Source organism: Lissotriton helveticus, chromosome 3_1 (genome assembly GCF_964261635.1).
Source record: "Lissotriton helveticus chromosome 3_1, aLisHel1.1, whole genome shotgun sequence".
In the NCBI taxonomy this organism is placed as follows: Eukaryota; Metazoa; Chordata; class Amphibia; order Caudata; family Salamandridae; genus Lissotriton; species Lissotriton helveticus.
Window position 1 is genome coordinate 1,676,220,230 of NC_136061.1, and position 16,984 is coordinate 1,676,237,213.

Below are 16,984 nucleotides of genomic sequence, written 5' to 3' on the forward strand. Positions count from 1 at the left end.
TTTACTTTTTCAGTTCGACTGTAAATAAATGCTTGCATTTATTTAGTATCTTTATGAGTATTAGAGCTTTGAAAAGTAAACAGCAGCCTAGTGCTGCTGTTTAACCAGGGCCCGGATGTAAAAGTCAGGCGGACCGCATACAGCCCCTGGACTTTACTTTGAGTTTCACTGCTCTAAATGATAGTGTCAAACAAAGCCGCTTCAAAAAAGTTTTAGTGTTGCTCGATGTGAATTTCCCTTGAAAAAACAAAAGACAAGAGGCGTTTGGCAAACCAGGAACAGTTGGTTTAATTAAACACTGTGGCCAGGACTACAGCTTGCAGAAACAAATCTAAGGACTGTCTCAAAGCACAATCAATCCAAGCGATTGTTCTACAGTTTTGGGGGCAATACATTTACATCCGGTGATCCTTGTTTGGTAAAAGAATGCGGGTCTTGTCTGTGGAGTCATAAATAAGAGGTAACTGGTAACAAATGATGGTGGACCTTGTGTGGGCACAATGTGGGTCATTGGGTAGTGTGTCCAGATGTCTGGCATGAGGGGCGCGTGATCAATGCATGTACTGTGTGTGTTGTGTCCTGATTGGCTGCGTTTTCCTAACTCTATGTGGCATCTGACTTTATGATGTTTGGGAATGCTTGCACCCCGCTGACCATGTGTGCTTTAGCAAAGCTAATTTTCATGGACCATTGTGGTGTCACTGTGCTTATCTGGGGGATGGACCTGAGTTTCCTGTTCAAAACTTTAATGCCAGCTATGTGCCACCCAATCTATGACCTGTCAATCAGTTACCACTGTCCTGGTTTAGAGAGCCTGCCTGATCACGTATTTTCAAAATGGGGTTCATGGAGAGCTCATGATGGGTGAATTTGAGAATAGCAATGCAATTTCATCTGTGTATGCGAATGGACCATCATAAGCATTAGCACCGTTTTTATCAATAACAGCATTTCCGCTCTGTAATTAAATTTTCAACTACATTGTCCAACCCATACTTCAGAACAGTCACATTATTGGGGACATTCTGTATATGAGTTTTGACTACTGCTACTACGTTCCTAGTTATTTGCATTCTACCTAATTTGAGGACAGCATTTTTACAGCAAGAAGCACCCAATTGAAAGAAACCACAAAAGATCAATAAAAGATGAGAATGGGCAACAGTGATGTGCACAGTCCGGTCAGCCACCAGGGGAGCCAGGCAAACCAGTTTAGATATAATCTCACTATACTGGTTCTAGAGGGAGGAGTTCTTACCATCCACAGTTCCACTCCATGTAATCTATACTTACAAAAGGTAACCGGATGGTGTATCCTAACAACTCACTGGAGAAACAAAGGTAGGGAAAAATGGACAGACGCGCACATGTGTTAAGACGAGAACCCTCACTCACCCTAGGGTGACATGCTTCATCAATGGGTTCCTTCTTACACACCGGGACTACAAAATACCCAGTGTGGGCTACAACTCTCCCGTAGGAAAGGAGCGCAAGGTGTTTTTTATCATCCAATGTAGGGCGGAGTGAAAGGGCAGAGTGCAAAAAATAATAAAGTTAAATCCGAGTTCAAAACTATCTCCTGGTGGGCAAGATTAATCTTTTATTAGTGTCCCCCGTGGATAGATTAAAAATGCTCAGTGAAGATATGGATATTCCCAATAGGGTCTGGTCGACATGTTTCCGCCTTAAATAGACCAGAAAGGTTCTTGCCATTACTCAGGACCATTCACTAGGTCACTTTGCTTAGTTATGCAAAAATAATAATATTAAGAGTAGGTTACCATACTTTCACTAGTGTAGGATTAATCTGTGGTGCCAGCTTGTAGTCAGGTCCACATTCTGTAAAGATATAAGAACACACATCAAAAACACAGTATGTATATTATAAGGTCCCAATATTTACAAAACACCAGTGCCCCTCACCAGCACCGTAAACAATGTAATGTAATTAGAGACTATTAGTAGCATCTACATTCATAAGTACTTTTGTAGCAGGTATCAGAACTCTAAAGTATGACATTTACAGTAACATATTGTCAGACAAAACAACAGATTCCTAGTCCTCTACACCTTTAAAAATGCATCACACTATACTCAAGATGTGGGCAAAGTGTTGCACGGTAAATTAACCCCTTCGACGCTCATGACGAGCCCAGCTCGTCATGGAGTTTCCATTGGTTTCAATGGAAATTACATGGGAATCAACAAATAGGCTTAGCATCCAAGTGGTTAAATGTATTTAACCATAATGATTCAACATCTCGAGAGAGCTGTACGTTGTGAACTAGAGTTATATAGCACGACAGGGCATTGTTAATACGGTCACATAGCCCATCAAGTACATGTATTCCCACATTAAGTGAGCCTGTTATAACACTTGCAATCTGGGTTGATTAACTACATCACAGCAATAGAACAAACAAGCATTGGCATAGCCAATGGGTCTCGCTTTTGGGACCTTATAATTATTTAGATATGCAGCACAAAATCCTTGGTGCAACAACATCAACTGTTGCATGGTTAAACACTTATAAGGTTCCAAAGGCGATACCTATTGGCTATGCCAATGCTTGTTGATTTTGTGCCTTCTACCCAAGGTTACTAGCTGAGATGACTACATGTCGCGAAGGGCTCATGCTTCAGTGCTGGTCTTTTCTTTTACAAATCATTATTTTCAGGTGCGTTGGTTGAACAGCATCAATTAGAGTGAACCAAGACTTCAACTCACTCCCAGAATCCTTTAAGTTCGTAAACAAAAACCCATACTTTGTAAGCCTCCCTCAGGCAAACAGAACAGGTACAACATCTACATAGCAGGAGGCTTAACGCCCACCAGAAGCACTTTGGCACCTTGACAGGTGTATGAAGGCCTGTGTGAATGCAGTTTCAATACAATGCAATAGACTAATTCTGCTGATGTCACGTGCTGCAGTGTAAACCTACCTAACTCAGCAAACTTACAACACAGGCAAAAAGCAGGGCAAACTTCCATGGCACCCATTAAACAGATACAGAACAGAGGGGTGCCATGCAAGCATCCCTTGTCATTGAGTGTCCTAGAGATCTCATATTGGAGGACTTAAAAGTGGGTAAACAAAATGACAAGATCATGGGGAAAGAAAAGTAATGTTGTCGTGCAAAGGACTGCTGATGCAATTCAACATAAAGGGAGGTTGATTTGCTGCTGCACAATGTTCTTAACACTGGTAAGGTCTCATCTGTAGAAATGTATTCAGTATTGAGATTCTCTGTGCTTACTAAATCTCTTGTAATTAAAGAAAAATCTTAAAAGGGGCTTAGAATCCACCCATTATGTACCTTTCACTTACCATTGGTCAACTCTCACGTCACTCTTATTTCCTTTCTTCCTGTTGGTCAGTGCCTCCTCCTCCCTCCAGCTTTCTGCTTAGCTTCACGTCTTTGTCCTGGTGACAGCGAACCGAGGTAAGTTTTATTTCCGTTTTTTTTCATTAATAAAAGCAGTGTTGTGATTGGTCTGAGCTCTGTGGTTCGGCGCTCTGACAGGGGCTTGGAGGCTGGGCATGTTCTCCACCCAGGCTGTATAATACAGCCTATGGAGAACATGCACAGTACGCATGACGGTTTGGCCGACCCGAGAAGGCAGGCCAAACCGTCATGGCGCTGATGGTGCAGTCGCCACTCCTCCTCCCGCCCTGCCTCCTGGTTGGCTTCAGTGCAACTGCAATCCATACTAATATTATAAAGAGAGAGCCCAAACCTTTGAGGCGGGTAATCTCAGTAACCACAGCACCAATCACAACACCCAATACAGCGTTGGAAAGGACAGTTGCAGCAGAAGGACATAGGCTATACAGACGGCCACCTTATACATTTAAAAGGTAAAAGAACCGTGCCAGCAAAGTAGTCCCTTGTGGGTGTGTCTGCGTTGTGCTGTGTGCATGAGCTGGGGGGCGTGACTCACGCTGGGGGCGTGTGGTACGGCCATCATATCGTGGGCTGTGGGCTTGTGCGTGACAAACGCTGGGGGCGTGACAAACGCTTGGGGTGTGTGTCTGCCCTTCATGCCATGTGAGTCCTACATACAAGCGCCAATTACGTTGCTGCGCAGCATCAAGGGGCACTCTGGTGGCGTGACACGCTGGGGGCGTGTGTCCGGCCTTTATGCCATGTGAACGCAATTGCGCCGCATCAAGGGGCATGCTGGGGGCGTGAGAAATGCTGGGGGCGTGTGCTACGTTCCGCCCTTCATGCCATGTGGGTCGTACATTAATCAGAAGATCGTCTGCTGTGGCCGTGTGACGGGGCGTGACAAACGCGTTCAGCTGGAGGCGTGGTAAGTAACGTTCCTGCAGCCTCTCCTGCGCTGTTACTGAACTCTCTCATTCAACTAAATTACACGCGCTTGCTACCATCAACCAGGGCTCTAGCCAGGCTCAGGCGACGGATCAGTACACTAATTACTCGCGCCTGATAACATCAAACAGGCCTGCATCTGGGCTTCAAGCGGGGGAACACGCAAACGAGCGTTTCTGCGGGAACAATTACTGCAGCCTCTCCTACTCGCTGTCACTCAACTCTCTCATTAAACGGATTTACCCGCGGCTGATAACTCTCTCATTCAACGACATTACACGCGCCTGCTAACATCAACCAGGGCTGTAGCCAGGCTCAGGCGGCGGATCACTACACCAATTACACGTGCCTGCTAACATCAACCAGGGCTGCAGCTGGACCTTCTCCATCCCGATTCTAATGAAACAAAAAATTTTGTCTACTGCGAAATTTTAAAATAAATTGCCCTTGCCAAATACACACATTACACACATTCTATTTCATACCCGGACAACGTCGGGACGGGCTGCTAGTACTGAAAATAAAATGATAATAATGTTTCGTTATTATCATTTTATTTTTCGTTTGCATTACCTTAAAGTAGTGGGGCAGCGCTCCTCATCCTTACTAGAGGAGCTACCCCTGCTTGTTTGTACGTCCATTGCTTAAAGTAAAAAATAAAAAAAGGGCTATGAAGCGATCTGGCTACTTTATATATATATATATATATATATATTACCTACTGGCGGTCGCCAGTAGGTATATATAGTTAGGATTTTTTCTCTATGGGTTTTTTGAAAATTCTATGTCTAATAACTTTGGCGTTTGTGGACGGAATTGGCTGAAATTTTCAGGAAAATGGCACATTTTGTTTCTGAGCAGCCCTTGAAAATTTGGGGGGGGTTCGTCCAGTGGGGGCTGAGAAAAAAGGGGGGTCCCAAAACGTGTTTTTAACATTGAGTTTTCCATAGGGCGGTTGGCCTCACTTTTAGCCCGAACGGCTGAATGGATTTGCACGAAACTTGGCAAAATTGTAGGGACTGGTAGCCCGATGTGCCTTTTGTAGGTCTCAATATATGTGCTCCAGTGGATTTTGAGAAATTAACGTTTAAAAAAAGATATATATCTGTAACAGCGGACCGGGCAGCGCTCTGGTTCGCGGACTTTTCGCGCAACGGAGCTTTGTGAAGCGAAGCTGATTGGTTCTCCGGCGTCTGTCAACATTCCAAACAGTCCGTAGCGGCCGCCATCTTGTCTCTCGGTAGGATCGAGAGACAAGAGGAGGCCGAAGCGAAGGGGCAAATGACCATAAGGGGGCATAGTACATTGTCGCTCACCCCCTAGGTTTGATGTGGAGGTTTTAAAAGGGCCCCGCGGGGCAAAAAAAAATAAAAATAATAATAATCGAACAGCTGAATGGATTTGCACGAAACTTGGCAAAATTGTAGGGACTGGTAGCCCGATGTGCCTTTGCTAGATCTCAATATATGTGCTCCAGTGGATTTTGAGAAATTAACGTTCAAAAAAAGGTATATATCTGTAACAGCGCACCGCTTCGCGTACTTTTCGCGTTACGGAGCTTTGCGAAGCGAAGCTGATTGGCTCTCCGGTGTCTGTAAACATTCCAAACAGTCCGTAGCGGCCGCCATCTTGTCTCTCGGTAGGATCGAACAGCTGAATGGATTTGCACGAAACTTGGCAAAATTGTAGGGACTGGTAGCCCGATGTGCCTTTGCTAGGTCTCAATATATGTGCTTCAGTGCATTTTGAGAAATTAACGTTCAGAAACAAGATATATATCTGTAACAGCGCTCCGCTTCGCGGAGATAAAATTATATGTGTATTACCTAGCTGTTGCTAACACCAGTTAGCGACGGCTAGTAGAAGATAGCGACCATCTTGGGCCCCACTTTGCATGTGAGTGATATTTATCACTAATGACATGCAAAGTGGGCATGCCAAGATGTTAGCGACTGGAAACAGTCGCTAACATCGCTATCTCCTATTATCAACTTTTGGAAATATTCGAGATAAGGGCGAATATCTCTAAAAGCTACCACCTGCCCTGAGCAGTTCTTAGCCATGTTATCCAATGGGAGGTGGATAACATGGCTAAGAGCATTAGCTCGGTAATGCATGAATATCGCTGAGTTTTCAGCGATATTAATGCATTGCGGTCGTTTTTTATCGTATTTCCGATAAACCTTGATAATAGCAAGGTTTATCTGCGATAATTTCTGACGGTAAAAAAATCGTTGCTAAGCATCGTTAGGGATAAATATCGCTTAACTTTGGTAATATGCCCCAACGTCTGTTAACGTTCGATTCGAAGGAAATCAGGAAGTGTTGAAAAACATTGTCTGCGCCATCTTGTCTTTTTTCAAATGCCACACTTTTGTCGTGCACGGCAGCCATTTTAGATGCCTTGACCAGACCCACTCTGTGCACGCTGTCGATCCTTAGCATGGCTCCCCACCCTCGCAAACATCTCCCCCAGGCAGTGGTCACCCCCGCTCTCTGTCTTATGCATGGGTAATAAACCTCCCCCATCTGCGCTGCTGTTCCCTGAGAATCACACCCTGTGCCCGCCCGACACCTCCCTTTCGCCCTATTCACTACCGCACCCTCTGACACTCCTTTTCCTCTGTGTCCGATTGTCCAGGCTGGTCCTAGGGTATCAGCTAGCCCTGCAGATGTAGTTTATGGCCACAGCTGTAAAGAATCACCCCTCTTCAAAGGAGTTATAGTAGATCAAGGCCCACACTCGATGAGATTCGTCACAGCAGAAGCGTTGCTATTATCTGAAAACCATCCTGTATTGTGATTGGGGAGGGGACCGAGCCTGAAGCGGAAGATTCCAGGGATGACTGTTTGTATATCAAAGTTTTTACAATTATGTGTCACATTAAAAATATATAGCACTCCGACAAAGTAGTAAGATTATAAAACTTTAATAATTTATAAATATATACAAGAAAACAAAAATAGTAATAACATATAAACATTTTTAGGGAAAAACAACGAAGTAGCGGTCGGCTGTGCGAATAGTCCCAACGCAGCACAACGTCCAGATTTCCGGCGTGGGGCGTCGCGGGGGGTGGGTCATCAGTAGCAAACTGTTGTGCGAATAGTTCCAAGGCAGCAGAACGCGTTGAAATCTAGATGACACGAAAGTGATGTCTAGTAAGTTGCCACCCAGCAAATAACGGCATGGGGCGTCGCGGGGGGTGGGTCATCAGTAGCAAACTGTTGCGCGAATAGTTCCAAGGCAGCAGAACGATGGCACCAAGGTGATGTCCAGTAAGTTGCCGCACTGGTTTTGGTATCCTACAATGCTGCTCCGAATAACGGCGTGGAGCGCCCCGGGGGAGGCGGCGTGAACGGGCCTCTCCAGGTGGAGTGTCATCTGTTGTAGTGGGGCGCCCCTTTACCGTTTCAGTTGCCATTCCGTCCGTTTTTGGTCCACTGTGTCAAAAGCCGCAATTCAGCTGAGTTGCGCCCACTCTTGCGGTGCAGCGATAGGCGGCTGTCACAGGACTCTCAAAATGGCGGCAGGCTCTTTCCTTTTTGGGCCTGGTCCACTGAAATGGCCCTGGGACACCTTGGAAATCGGACGCTTGTCTGCTAGGTCTTGGACCTCATTCTCGAAAGCGTCCCCTCCGCCTTGAGAATTCATCAAAAGTTTTGGGGGCTCCGACTCCTGCAGGCTTCTGGTGGGGAGCGGCTGCCATGATTGCTCGCGGAATGACCACGACTGAGCTACGAGATGGTGGTGCTTTCATGCTGACGCCAGCTTCAGTCTGAAACATCCAGAAACAAGGTGGGGCTTTCATCGTTTGGGGAAAAAAAAAAGTTTTCATCCTATGAAAAGTGTTGTTTTTAGGTCACATGATCAAGCCTTCCATCATTAGGAAACCAAAAGTAAAATGAACCAATGAAAAGTTTTATAAACAAGTCACATGACCTGTTATGCGGCATAGGGTGTAAAATTAGGAGAAAATACGTTGGCACGTGAGGCGGCGTCAGTAGCGGACCGATGTGCGAATAGGCCGAAGGCAACACAACGCGCCAAGATCTGGATGGCACCGAGGTGGTGTCCAGCAAGTTGCAGCACTGGTGTGGCCATCCTACAATGCTGAAAGTCGGCGTGGGGCGCCCCGTTGGCCTGTGAGTTTGCGTCAGTAGCTGACCGATGTGCGAATAGGCCGAAGGCAGCACAACGCGCCAAGATCCGGATGGCACCGAGGTGGTGTCTAGTAAGTTGTCGCACTGGTGTGGCCATCCAACAATGCTGAAAGTCGGCGTGGGGCGCCCCGTTGGCCTGTGAGTTTGCGTCAGTAGCGGACCGATGTGCGAATAGGTCGAAGGCAGCACAACACGCCAAGATCCGGATGGCACCGAGGTGGTGTCTAGTAAGTTGTCGCACTTCTGTGGCCATCCTACAATGTTGAAAGTCGGCGTGGGGCGCCCCGTTGGCCTGTGAGATGGCGTCAGTAGCGGACCGATGTGCGAATGGGGCCAAAGGCAGCGCAACAATATTTTCTGATTTGAAGACACCACAAGGCGCTGAGATGCCAAGATCCGGATGGCACCGAGGTGGTGTCTAGCAAGTTGTGGCACTGGTGTGGCCATCGTACAATGGTAAAAGTCGGCGTGGGGCGCCCTGTTGGCCTGTGAGATGGTGTCAGTAGCGGACTGATGTGTGAATGGGGCCAAAGGCAGCGCAACAATATTTTCTACTATATTTTCGGAGTAGAAGACACCACAAGGCGCTGAGATGCCAAGATCCGGATGGCACCGAGGTGATGTGTAAGTTGCGGACGGATGTGCGAATGGGGCCAAAGGCAGCTCAACAATATTTTCTGAAGAGAATACACCACAAGGCGCTGAGATGCCAAGATCCGGATGGCACCGAGGTGATGTCTAAGTTGCGGACCGATGTGCGAATGGGGCCAAAGGTAGCGTAACAAGATTTTCTGTATGGAAGATACCACTAGGCGTTGAGATGCCAAGATTCGGATGGCACCGAGGTGATGTCTAGGAAGTTGTGCCACTGGTGTGGCCATCGTACAATGGTAAAAGTCGGCGTGGGGCGCCCTATTGGCCTGTGAGATGGTGTCAGTAGCGGACTGATGTGCGAATGGGGCCAAAGGCAGCGCAACAATATTTTCTGACTGACACCACAAGGCGCTGAGATGCCAAGATCCGGATGGCATCGAGGTGATGTCTAAGTTGCGGACTGATGTGCGAATGGGGCCAAAGGCAGCGTAACAATATTTTCTGTATGGAAGATACCACTAGGCGTTGAGATGCCAAGATTCGGATGGCACCGAGGTGATGTCTAGCAAGTTGGTGTGGTCATCCTACAATGCTGAAACTCGGCGTGGGTCACCCCATTAGCCTGTGAGATGGCGTCAGTAGCGGACCGATGTGCGAATAGGCCGAAGGCAGCACAACGCGCCAAGATCCGGATGTCACCGTGGTGGTTTCATAGTTGAGAGGCACTTCATCTGCAATGGGGCGCCGAGATCCGGATGGCACCGAGGTGATGTCTAGCAAGTTGCTGTACTTGTGTGGTCATCCTACAATGCTGAAACTCGGCGTGGGTCGCCCCATTAGCCTGTGAGATAGCTGTTCTTTGGATTTGGGCCTGGTCCACTAAAATGGCCCTGGGACACCTAAGAACTCGAACGCTCGATTTTTTTTTCCTTTCCTGTACATGCAAAAAAAGGTAAATGCCCGGTATGTTACACGCTTCATCTGCCACGATGAACTCTCCAGAGGAACCGAAAAAATATATAGTTGTGGTAACTATACCATGCATCGTCATATGGAGAGGTGGCACCAATTAATTATAGTGCTGCATAAAAGAGAGATTTGGAGGAGAACCCCTGACCTGCTAGTACATTCATCAAAGAAGTGGCACTGAGAGCTTCAGAGGCAAGGGAAACGGTCCCAAATATTTAGAAGAACTTTGGAAAGATTAAAATGACATGTTTAGATTGTGGTAAATTAATTTCATGTGGGCAGATGAGTGTTACTCTAATAAATACAGCATATGAACATCATCATAGTCGATGGTTGGTAGAGACATTTTGACTATATCCTGGACCTGCCCGTCCTCGCCCAAAATGGCGCCGGAATAAATGGGACTCGTAACTCCTTGTTGTGTACTGGTTGCAGAACCTTGAAATCACGAGATACGTATGCAGTTTTGAAGCACATGGCGGGCGGGGACGAGAATTGATTGAATATTTCGACATCCCTATTGATATTAAGTTCTGATGTGTTATTGATTACTGTACTGTTGAAAATTCGAATTAACGTCACCCATGGTACTTGCCCGCAAATGTATATCTAGATAATTTTATTGTAACTGGCCCTGTCGTATTTTAATTATAAAATGTACGTCCACCGATTCCGTAACTGTTAGACACCTTAGTTTTTGCAACCTAATGGCCCGCCCGTTACGTTCCTCTACAGTGTAAATGTCTATTCATCATATACGATTACAGTTTGCTCCGTGGCAGGCCCACGTGGTTATAGGCTCGTATTTGTATAATGAAATTTTCACAATAAAGGTTTTTAAAAGAAAACATGGTAGTAGTGTATACATTGGTAAAGTTTTTAATAATAGTCACTGTTTTAGAATCATTAAAAGGCAAGTGAAATAAAGCAGACCAATTACATGAAGGGTAAAAGGTATAATACGAAGGAACGCAGTAAAGATAAATGGTCAAGGGCTGTTGTGTTTTCTATTCCTGCAACATAAAGTGATCGATAAGAATTTCATATTCAGGCGTATCGGCGACTAAGACAGCAGGTCGACCCTCTTTTGCTCAACGGCTCCGTCATGGGACGAAGAAAAGCTCTTTTTCTCGAAAAAAGAATATATTTTACTTGCAGGACAGTTGTAAAATTTCCGGGAAAGTACATTAGCCTGGAACATTATAACATATATTTAAGAGAAAATAATGTTCGGAAGTAATTAAAAGCGTAATTTTTAAGTGATATGACCAAGGCTTTCATCATTAGAATAAGAAAAGTAAAATGAACCAATGAAAAGTTTTATTAACAAGTCACATGACTTGTTATGCTTACGTTACGCGCTGCGCGCCCCGGATGACTTCCGGATGCGCTAACGCGGCGCGTCATATGACGCATTACGCGACAACGCAGGTCCAGAATATAGTCAAAATGTCTCCACCAACCAGCGGTCGAAACACAACCCCTTTCAGCAGGCTAAATAGTTCTGTTAAATGACAACAGAAAGGACAGGCAACAAGAACCATCAGTCAAAGAGGGGAGGGCTAGTTCTTCTCTACCGGGTTACATTGGGGCGCTACCGGAACTGATCGAATTGGTTGTCTACAGTGTTTCTGGATGTTTCAGACCGAAGCTGGGGTTAGCATGAGAGCAGCACCATTTCGTAGCTCCGTTGTGGCCATTCCGCAACCAATCATGGCAGCCGCTCTTTATCGTTATTTTGGGCGGGGTGGGTGGCGGAGCCGAGCTGTTTTGCAGCCATCATTGTGTGGAGTTCAGTTCATCTCACTAGTTTTGTATTTGTCATGAGGGGTTGTTCCTAATGTTTCTATTTTAGCGAGGTCAAAAAGAGATCCCATTAGTGGCCTACTGATTTTGCTCGATTCCTTTTCTTTTTTTTTACACGATTTTTCGTTATCTGCAAAGACTAAACAGAGTATTGCGACTCTGTGTTTGTTTGTAAATAGAGAATGAACCAAAGAGAACTAATTCTAAAACAGTAAATACTTGGATAACAATCAATCAAATGGAGAGAGAAGCAGGCACGACGGATTACAACGGGGGCAAAGGCCTGCGTTAACTACCTTTCACTATCTGCAAAGAGAGAGTACTCCTAATAGAAATGAGGGGGGGGGGGCACCATTCAAAGCAGATCAGTGTGCATAAACACGAAAATGTTTTCACTTACCACGTACTTGACATTCGACAGCTTATGATATTTGCTATTAAAAAACCATTGAAATTCACTGAAAAAACCATAGGTTATAGACCATATATAGTTAGGAATTAGCATTTACAAAACCTTGAAAATTCACTGAAAAAACCATAGGTTATACACCATATATAGTTAGGAATTAGCATTTAAAAAACCTTATTTTACTCACACAAAACCATTGAAATTCCATATATAGTTAGTTGCACTAACTATATATCGCGCACCCGCAATCCACTGCTGATCATGTCACATATTACATCATTCATGACATGGTCAGTGACATCACTGATGACATCACTGATGACATCTCAAATGACATCACTGATGAGATCACTGATGACATCTCATTTGACATCAATGACCACATCACTGATGATATCATTCATGTGACAATACAATGCATCTCCTCACGTTTTAATATAACCTCTGTTTCACCCAGTGTTAAATACAGAGTATAATTTTTGAAACCATTGACACACCAATACTAGTTACTACATACGTACTCACTGATTCCTACGTCTACACACACATTCACTCATTCACCCATACAATCATTCATACATACAATCACTCATCTTTACAACACTATCATATGCACTCATACACCTATACAGACACTTACACTCTGCCACTCATCCATGGAGTTACTCACACACCTAGTCAGTCCTGTAAAGAATCAATCACACTTCCATTTTCTTGTCTATACAGTTAAACATAGAGCACCTTACATTTTCAAACATATACTAACACATACTTACTTTCTTATACAATCATTGATACAAGTACACATTGATCTGCACAGAGTCACACACCTCCCAGCCAGCCACACACACACTCAGTCTCCTATACAAATACTTGGACAATCAATCAATAACCCATATAGTTAATCATATAGCTACTGATCAACACATGCAGCAGTTTACAGAACAACAGACATAATGATGCACAAATTAAGACAGTTTACTCACTAACCCATGCACTCAGTGAGACACATTTAATCACTCACTCATACATTCAGTCATGCACCTACTAAATCCTTCGCCCAGACACTTATACATCTACTCATTCTTCAATATGTAAAACATATTTAAACTTTACAGAAACACACAGTCACTGGATGATGTCATCAGTGATCTCATCAGTGATGTCATTTGAGATGTCATCAGTGATGTCATCAGTGATGTCATTTGAGATGTCATCAGTGATGTCATTTGAGATGTCATCAGTGATGTCATCAGTGATGTCACTGACCATGTCATGAATGATGTAATATGTGACATGATCAGCAGTGGATTGCGGGTGCGCGATATATAGTTAGTGCAACTAACTATATATGGAATTTCAATGGTTTTGTGTGAGTAAAATAAGGTTTTTTAAATGCTAATTCCTAACTATATATGGTGTATAACCTATGGTTTTTTCAGTGAATATATATATATATATATATATATATATTACCTACTGGCGGTCGCCAGTGGGTATATATAGTTAGGATTTTTTCTCTATGGGATTTTTGAAAATTCTATGTCTAATAACTTTGGCGTTTGTGGACGGAATTGGCTGAAATTTTCAGGAAAATGGCACATTTTGTTTCTGAGCAGCCCTTGAAAATTTGGGGGGGTTCGTCAAGGGGGGGCCGAGAAAAAAGGGGGGTCCCAAAACGTGTTTTTAACATTGAGTTTTCCATAGGGCGGTTGGCCTCACTTTTAGCCCGAACGGCTGAATGGATTTGCACGAAACTTGGCAAAATTGTAGGGACTGGTAGCCCGATGTGCCTTTTGTAGGTCTCAATATATGTGCTACAGTGGATTTTGAGAAATTAACGTTTAAAAAAAGATATATATCTGTAACAGCGGACCGGGCAGCGCTCCAGGACGCGTACTTTTCGCGCAACGGAGCTTTGTGAAGCGAAGCTGATTGGTTCTCCGGCGTCTGTAAACATTCCAAACAGTCCGTAGCGGCCGCCATCTTGTCTCTCGGTAGGATCGAGAGAGAAGAGGAGGCCAAAGCGAAGGGGCAAATGACCATAAGGGGGCATAGTAGATCCTCGCTGACCCCCTAGGTTTGATGTGGAGGTTTTAAAAGGGCCCCGCGGGGCAAAAAAAAAAATAATAATAATAATCGAACGGCTGAATGGATTTGCACGAAACTTGGTAAAATATTAGGGACTGGTAGCCCGATGTGCCTTTGCTAGGTCTCAATATATGTGCTCCAGTGGATTTTGAGAAATTAACGTTCAAAGAAAAGATATATATCTGTAATAGCGCTCCGCTTCATGTACTTTTCGCGTTATGGAGGTTTGCGAAGCTGATTGGTTCTTCGGCGTCTGTAAACATTCCAAACAGTCCGTAGCGGCCGCCATCTTGTCTCTCGGTAGGATCGAGAGACAAGAGGAGGCCAAAGCGAAGGGGCAAATGACCATAAGGGGGCATAGTAGATCGTCCCTGACCCCCTAGGTTTGATGTGGAGGCTTTGAAAGGGTCTCGCAGGGCAAAAAAAAAATATACCGTTTTTTTAGTTTTTTTGCGTGGAGTGCGCCCGGTTCGCGAACCGGGAAGCGTTCTGGGGAGCGTACTTTCTTGAAAATTAGTGAAAAAAGTTAGAGTAAAATAATAATTGTGAGTGATCAGATGTAGGGTAGCTCTGAGAAGAGCTTTTGGGTTTATGGTACATTTAGGTACTTATAAGTAGGTACCAATGCACAGTCTTAAATTCAGAGTGAAAATTCTGTTGCCCTCATCTGAGAAGTGAACTCCATCTCCTCTGTAGATATCTTGCATGTAGTAACGCAAGTTATTGTTGTACAGGGAGCCCATTCCATGGTCTCTCATGTAAGCTAAAACACATTTGTTTACATGCTTCCTCGATTTCTCAATTTGTGGACAAAATTGGTTCGACCACCTCCATTTTTGTCTTTGGCATATATTTGAATATACCAAGGCAGTCTGAGGAAAAAGTGCCATCAATTGCTCAAAGGTGTCCTTTAAAAGCATTTCCAGACCTACCCCAGTCAAAGTGCCCAAATCATTACCTCCACAGTGCACAATTAACAGGTCAGGTTTTGGCAAATGCATAAAGGTTTTCACCAATGGTATCAATTGGTGACATTTTAATCCTCTGTGGCCAAACCACTTAATTTCCACATCTTGTAAATTGAGGTTAGGTAAATTCCTGTTTTCAGCGTACCTTTGAGCCCAATAGATATAACTATGTCCAACAATCCAGACAGAAAATATGGCGAGAGAAGGTTCTGCTGCAGTCAGATGAAGTGTGGCAATGAAATGGCAGTTGAAAAAATGAGAGTGTAAAATGAAAAAAACTGAGGAGTTTCTGTGTTAATGAAGCAGTAAGAGTGATTGGTGGATTTTGATTGCTGAAAACAGAAAGTTAGTGTGCATGGATGAGTTCGTTGAACGATGTATTTTGAGTGGCGAAGAAAAAATCATTAAATGAAAGGATGCTCTGGATATGCAGGTGCACTGAGAGTTCAGAGTTCAATTGCAACATTGTTGTGTGAACTTGGAAACACCAGAGGTTTTGCAAGAGGTGGTTGCTATGCAGAAAAAGCAGAGAGGGGGCAGGGTTTTGCTTTGAAAAAAAGTGAGGGAAGAGTTTTGATTGGTGTGACATGAGAGATATGTGTGAGGAATTACAGCATTTCTGTGCTTTTGATAGCTGCAGACTCTGGAGTGCATACCTTTTGCTCTGCTGAAGACAAATTGGTGTGTTTCTGAGACTGTTTTGAAACTCAAAGTATGAATATATAAAAAAAAAGAAAATCGTTTTTGAGGTAAAGTAATGTTTTCAAAATTTATGTGCGCCATATGCCCCCAAATTTCTTTTTCGGGGGTGCAGCAGGGTGTTCTTGAGACACCCCTGCACCCTCGGAAAAATTCGTAATTTGCGATGAGGTAATTGCTAATCGCAAATTGCACCTTCATTCCTATGGGCATCCTGCTGCATGGAAATGAATGGGTAATTTGTAATTAGCAAATAGGTCATCGCAAACTAGGAATGGTAAAGAATCGCTATTTATTCCTTAAAGTTCGCTATTTAGGAAATGCAAAAAACTTTGATGATACATATGGCGGTTCATCTCTAACAAGATAAGAAGCATAGGGATAGATTTATGATGACTGGCGCATCACCAGGGATGTGTTAGTCATTCTGTGCCGCTGTTCCGTCACCTATGGTGTGCTGCATTTACAATGCGGCGCATCATGGGGCAAAAACAGCACAGATGCGTGACGTATCTGTGCCGTAAAGGTGGCGCATTGCTGGAGTTGCATCGCAAGTGTGATGAAGCTCCAGCAAGGCTCAGGGGTGCCCCTGTCGCAGGGTTTCTGTTCTCACACAGAACTGTGGACAGAGGATTGGAACCTCGGCGAATTAAAGTGTCCCAGAACTCACCTTAGTAATCAAAACCCCTTAGCAAGCTAGGTACAGTGTCACATTGGATATAACAAACTCTCAATGTTTAAACAATCCAGAATATGAACTTATAGTACCTCAGGATACGTGGAACTCATGAACAGTCGGTCGTTATATATTTCTTAGAAACCAGAACATGGAGTTAAGAAGAACACATGTGTATTTGAAATGTTTATTTACTAATGCCGTCTTCTCAGGCGTAGTATGTTAGATAATACAAGTACACATATTATCAGTAGCAAAATTACCAGCATAGTT

At 44.2% G+C, this 16,984-nt stretch overlaps 1 long non-coding RNA gene across 1 annotated transcript in view; it reads right to left on the minus strand.

Moving 5' to 3' along the window:
- LOC144825090 (uncharacterized) overlaps positions 1-16,984 on the minus strand; it is a 42,516-nt gene that overhangs the window by 15,111 nt on the left and 10,421 nt on the right. Inside the window, exon 2 of the long non-coding RNA XR_013609262.1 lies at positions 1,787-1,839. This is a non-coding gene — a long non-coding RNA (uncharacterized LOC144825090). The remainder of the gene's footprint in view (positions 1-1,786; positions 1,840-16,984) is intronic.